Source organism: Hylobates moloch, unplaced genomic scaffold, assembly GCF_009828535.3.
Source record: "Hylobates moloch isolate HMO894 unplaced genomic scaffold, HMol_V3 SCAFFOLD_3, whole genome shotgun sequence".
NCBI classification, from domain to species: domain Eukaryota; kingdom Metazoa; phylum Chordata; class Mammalia; order Primates; family Hylobatidae; genus Hylobates; species Hylobates moloch.
Genome location: NW_026652278.1, coordinates 148,978,135 through 148,984,756, shown reverse-complemented (window position 1 = coordinate 148,984,756; position 6,622 = coordinate 148,978,135). Strand labels below are relative to the sequence as shown.

At 45.6% G+C, this 6,622-nt stretch overlaps 1 pseudogene; it reads right to left on the bottom strand.

The window, feature by feature from the left end:
* Positions 1 to 860: 860 nt before the first annotated feature.
* Positions 861 to 5,780, bottom strand: LOC131383172 (uncharacterized; annotated as a pseudogene).
* Between the last annotated feature and the right edge of the window lie 842 nt (positions 5,781 to 6,622).

Sequence of the window (6,622 nt, the reverse complement as noted above, 5' to 3'; positions counted from 1 at the left end):
GAACCTGCGACTACAGCTGCCCCTCCCACAATGTGCTCTGTCCCAGGGAGATGAGTTTCGTCTGTAAGCCCCTGACTGGAGCTGCTGGATTTCCTGCAGAGATCCCCTGCACCTAATGAGGAGGAATCTAGAGAAACAGTCTGGCCACAGCCTCTTTGCCATGCTGTAGTGAATTCTGCCCAGTCAAACCTCCCAATCTCCTTAGCACTGTCAGGGGAACACTGCCTACTAAAGACACAGTAATGGCAGTCACCCCTCCCCCCATCAAAGTGGATCTTCCCAGGCTGACTCCAGACTGCTGTGCTGGCAGTGAGAATTTCAAGCCTGTGGTTCTTACTACGCTGGGCTCCTTGGGAGCGGGACCCATTAAGTGAGATCACTTGGCTTCCTGGCTTTAGCCCCCTTTCAGGAAAGTGAATGGTTCTCCTGTCTCACTGGAGTTCCAGGTGCCACTGGAATATGAGAACATTCTTGCAGCTCAGTGCCTACCCAAACAGTTGTCAGTCTTGTGCTTGAAACCCAGGGCCCTGGTGGTATAGGCTTATGAGGGAATCTTCTGATCCATGGATTACAAAAATCCATAGGCAAAGCATAGTACCCAGGATGGACAGCACAGTCCCTCACTGCTTCCCTTGGCTGGGGGAGGGAGGTCCCCTGGCTCTGTGCACTTCCTAGGTGAAGCAACACCCCACCCTGCTTCTGCTCACTCTCTGTGGGTTGCAACAATTGCCTAACCAGTCCCAGTGAGAGGAACTGGGTACCTCAGTTGGAAATGCAGAAATCACCCACCCTCTACGTTGGTCTCGCTAGGAGCTACAGACCGGACCTGTTTCTATTTGGCTATCTTGGCCCCTCCAAGGTCATAGTTTTTTTCCTGGTGGAGAGACCCAAAACTTCATTTCTGAAGGGTCTGGGCCATTTGCAGTCCTGTCTGGATTGGGCTGTTTTAGTTACCCATTGACCTTAATCACAGGGCATGGTAAAACTAAGAGACACCACAATGGATCTCCAGTATTCCATGCATACTCTTCCTGTTGTGGAGTAGTAGACTGATTTCATCTTGATAGTCCAGGTCAGTCACCCCAGCCAACACTGTAACTCCCTTCTTAGCCTGTTGACTTATAGGTAGGAGGAGCCCCAAGTGTTCAGGTGGCAATCTTAACTTCCAGTTTAATGGAATCATTGCTGTTTCTCCTGGTGGCAGCGTTCCTCCCTCTGGAACTAAGACCTCTAGGCCAGCAGAACTTAATGTCATGGGAACAGAAAGCAAAAATTTTGCTAGTGGATCACTAGGGGTGATGGTGAGTGGTGCCATTTCCACTTCTACCCCTTGATGCCTGGACTGATGAATTCTGGCTATGGGAGAAACAGTACCATGTACTGGACACTGATTCAGAGCATACATCGCCTTCCAGAGAAGTTTGCCCCAGCCCTGCAAAGTATTGCCAACTACTTGGCATTGTAATTGTGAATTCAAAATTCAAAAGGCCATTCTACCATTCTATCAATCCAGGTGCTTCAGGATAATGGGGAACATGGTAAGACCAGTGAATTCCATGAGCATGAGCCCACTGCTGCACTTCTTTAGCCATAAAGTGAGTGCCTTGGTCTGAAGCAATGCCATGTGGAATACCGTGATGGTGGATAAGGCATTTCATGAGTCCATGGATGGTAGCCTTGGCAGAAGCATTGCATGCTGGATAGGAAAACCCACATCTGGAGTAAGTGTCTATTCCAGTGTAGACAAACCTCTGCCCTTTCCATGATGAAAGAGCTCCCATATAATCAACCTGCCACCAGGTAGCTGGGTGATCACTCTGAGGAATGGTGCCATATGGAGGGCTCAGTGTTGGTCTTTGCTGCTGGCAACTTGGGAATTCAGGAGTGGCCATAGCCAGGTCAGTCTTGGTGAGTGGAAGCCCATTTTGCCGAGCCCATGCATAACCTCCACCCCTGCCACCATGGCCACTTTGTTCATGGGCCCATGGGGTGATGATGGGGTGGCTGGGGAAAGAGGCTGAGTGGTGTCCACAGAATGGGTCATCCTCTCCACTTGATTTTTAAAATCCTCCTCTGCTGAGGTCACTCATTAGTGAGCACTCACATGAGATACAAATGTCTTCACAGTTTTGGACCACACAGAGAGGTCCCATCCACATACCACACATCTCTTCCCCCAAATTTCTTCATCACCAATTTTCCAATCATGCTTTTCCCAAGTCCCTGACCATCCAGCCAACCCATTGGCTACAGCCCATGAATCAGTATATAATCATACATCTGGCCATTTCTCCTTCCATGCAAATTGCACAACTACATGCATTGCTTGAAGTTCTGCCCACTGGGAAGATTGTCCTTCACCACTGTCGTTCAGGGATGTCCTAGAAAGGGGCTGTAGTACTACAACTGTCCACTTTCTGGTGGCGCCTGCATATCGTGCGGCCCATCTGTGAACCAGGCCCTAGTCATCTCTTCCTCTGTCAACTGATCATAGGGAACTCCCCATGAGACTGTTGATGCAGGCTGGGGAAGAGAAGGCAGGGCAGCGGGAGTGGAGACCATGGGCATTTGAGCCACTTCCTCATGTGATGTATTTCAGGACCTGTTCAAGCCCGATCATGTATATACCACTTCCATTTGACAATGGAATCCTGTTATGCACGACCCACTTCTTCATGGCTACATGGGTCAGAAAGCACCCAGTTCATGGCAGGTGGTTCAGGTTGCATGGTGACTTGATGACCCATAGTCAAACGTTGAGTTTCCAACAAAGCCCAGTAACAGGCCAAGAGCTGTCTCTCAAAAGGAAAGTAGTTATTTGCAGAAGATGGCAGTACCTTGCTCCAAAATCCTAGAGGCCTCCACTGTGATTCGCCTATGGGGGCCTGCCAAAGGCTCCAAACAGCATATCTATCTGTCACTGACACCTCAAGCACCATTGGATCTACTGGGTCATATGGCCCAAGTGGCAGAGCAGCTTGCACACCAGCCTGAACCTGTTGCAGAGCCTTCTCCTGTTCTGGACCCCACTCATAACTGGCAGCCTTTTTGGTCACTTCATAAATGGGCCAGAGGAACACACCCAAATGAGGAACATGTTGCCTCCAAAATCCAAATAGGCCCACTAGGCATTGTGTCTCTATCCTTGCTGTAGGAGGGGCCAAATGCAGCAACTTATTCTTCACGTGAGAAGGAATATCTCACCAGGCCCCATACCACTGGACCCCTAGGAATTTTACTGAGGTAGAGGGTCCCTGAATTTTAATCCAATTTATTTCCCATCCTCTGGTATGCAAATGTATCACCAACAAGTCCAGTGTGTTTGATACTTCTTGCTCATTGGATTCAATCAGCGTAATGTCATCAATGTAATGGACTGGTGTGATACCTTATGGAAGCAAAAATTGATCAAGCTCTCTCCGAATATAAATATGACACAAAGCCAGGGTTGATATATCCCTGAGGTAGGAGAGTAAAGGTATATTGCTGGCCTTGAAAGCTGAAGACAAATTGCTTCTGGTAGGCCTTACGGACAGGAATGGAGAAAAAGGCATTTGCCAAGTTGATGGCTGCATACCAGGTACCAGAAGATGTGTTAATTTGCTCAAGCAATGAAATCACACGTGTTACAGCAGGTGCAGTTGGAGTCACCACTTTATTAAGCTTATGATAATCTGCTGTCACTCTCTCCAAGATCCATCTGTCTTCTGCACAAGCCAAATAGGAGAGTTGAGCGGGGATGTGGTGGGAATCACCACCCCTGTGTCTTTCAAGTCCTTGATGGTGGCACTAATCTCTGCAATCCCTCCAGGGACGCAATCTTGTTTTTTATTTACTATTTTTCTAGATAGAGGAAGCTCTAATGGCTTCCATTTGGCTTTACTCACCATAGTATCCTTCACCCTACCAATGTGGGGGTTCTGCCAGCTGCTAAGTATTTCTATGCCAATTATGCATTCTGGCACTGGGGAAATGACCACAGGATAATTCCAGGGACCAACTTGTAAGTTGGACCTGAGATAAAACTCCATTAATTACCTGAGCTCCATAAGCCCCTACTGTAACAGGAGGACAACAATGATGTTTTAGGTCTACTGGAATCAACCTCAGCTCAGAGCTAGTGTCCAGTAATCCCTGAAATATCTTATCATTTTCCTTTCCCTAATGCACAGTTACCCTGGTAAAAGGCCAGAGGTCTTGTTGGGGAAGGATGGGAGAAAGATTAACAGCATAAATTGTCAGCAGTGTAGTGGGGTTCTATCTGAAGAGTATCCAGCCTCCCCTTTATTCAAGGGGTTCTGGGTCTATAAACTGGCTCAGGTCTGGAAATTGATTAAGGGGCAATGATTCTCTGTTTTTATAATTCGAATTAGTTTTTTGTCCATTTGACCTAGAAGTTTTCTGCTTATAAAAACTAAGTAGGAATGCAGTAGGCTTCCTATCAATTTCACTTCTAGGAGCACCATGATTAATTAGCCAGTGCCAGGGCTCTACATGAGTCAGAGTATTCTGACTATTGCTTTGCCTCTTCTATCCATTATGGTAGCTACACTCACCTTGTCTTTGATGACTGAGTGCTGCCACTTGGCCCCTGACACCTGGGGATCCAATTATTCTCATCGTATTGTTTGTTGTTGAGTGACTGTGGTTCCCACTGTTAGATCTTACATATAGAGAAGGGCAATTTCAGGGCTCTTCAAAGATGCAGGTACTGCCCTCACAAATCTATTTCACAAAGCATTGGTTAAGGGTATATTTTTTGGACACTCTCAGCTGGAATGAGTAGATCTAAAGTGAATAATCCACTCCACAATCTCAATCTCCCTGAGCCTTTGGATCCCTTCCTCTACATTAAATCAAGGAAGATCAAGCATTTCCAGCTCATTCATAGTGGGCCATCTTTTAATCCATATTTCAGCTAACCAAGCAAATAAACTATTAGAACCTTTTATAACTCCCCAAGCTGCAACATTAAATGCAAAATCTCTACTTAGTGGGCCAAAATGAATGAATTCAGCCTGATTCAACTTTATGTTCCTCCATTATCATCCCACACCCTTAATATTTATTCCCATGACTGTTCTCCAGATTTATGCATATATGAATTAGAAAACTCAAGCAGTTCTTTTTGAGTGTAGCACACCTGCACATAGGTCACACTCTGAATCTCACCCCTAGGGCCCTGCTGGGATTTTAGTCTAGTTATAGGTCTGGAAGCAAACAGGAGTGTTGGTGGTGGCTCTTGAGGAGAATCAACATTATCTTGCCTGGCAACTGCCTCAGGCATTGCAGAGTTTATCTCCTCAGACAAAGGTGGAAAGGCTGATGGCAACATGGGTCAGGGAGGGGATGTTGCCACTACTGGGAATGGGGAAGCTGTTTCTTCTGGAAAAAAAGCTTCATCAGAGTTTACAAGCTCAGTGTCCTCAGCTTCATCAGGGTCCTCCCATACATCCCCATTCCAAGTTGCAGGGTCCTAATTCATTTCCAATCAATGCCCTCACTTTAGCAGTAGACACCTGGTGAGGCTGTGCACGTACCTTTCATTGCAAGTGAGTCACTTGCATGATAAGATCTTTTGTCTGTTTTTCTACAATTTCAGCTCTTTCTCTCCAGGAGATAAGACACTCACTCAAGGCAATCTTAGCAGGTTTGAGATTTACTCTCTGCTTCTGAAGCTGGGAGTCTGAATCCCTGAGTTCAACATTTTCTTTTATCACTTTGTTCACTGATCTCAGGAGCAACCAACCTGCTTCATTATGTTTCTTGGTTTCCCACATATGGTCAAAGGTATTATGTAATAGAGTCACTAAACTCCTTGCCTCTCAGGAGCAGTGAATCAGGAGTGCCAAATGCATTTATTTTGTATAACTCTCTAAACGGTTCATGCCAAGGACTCTCAGTGTTCTCCATATTATTAGAAGTACAGTCCTTAGTATTTTGGGGTCTAATCATATTAAGCAGAAAACTCCAGAAACCCCAAAACCAATGAAAGAACTCCATCCTTAATATTCTGTTTCTCTAGAACTACCCTGGTACCAAAATCTGATTAGTCAGTGTTCTCTAGAGGGACAGAAATAATAGGATATATATGTAAAGGGGAGTTTATTAAGGAGTATTAACTCACATGATAACAAGGTCCCACAATAGGCCATCTGCATCTGCAAATTGAGGAGCAAGAAAGCCAGTCCGAGTCCCAAAGCTGAAGAACTTAGAGTTTGATGTTTGAGGGCAGGAAGCATCCAGCACAGCAGAAAGATGTAGGCTGGGTGGCTAAGGCAGTCTAGTCTTTCCCTGCCTGCTTTGTATTCTGACTGCTCTGGCAGCTCATTAAATGGTGCCCATCCAGATTAAGTGTGGATCTGTCTTTCCCAGCCCACTGACCCAAATATTAATCTCCTTTGGCAACACCCTCACAGACACACCCAAGATCAATACTTTGCAGCCTTCAGTGCAATCAGGTTGACACAGTATTAACCATCACAGTACCTATATGAGGTAATGGGTATGTTAATAAATATGATTGGTGATTATTTCACAATGTATATGTACATTAAAACATCAAGTTATAGACTTTAAATATATACGATTTTGTCAATTATATCTACAGAAACCTGATAAA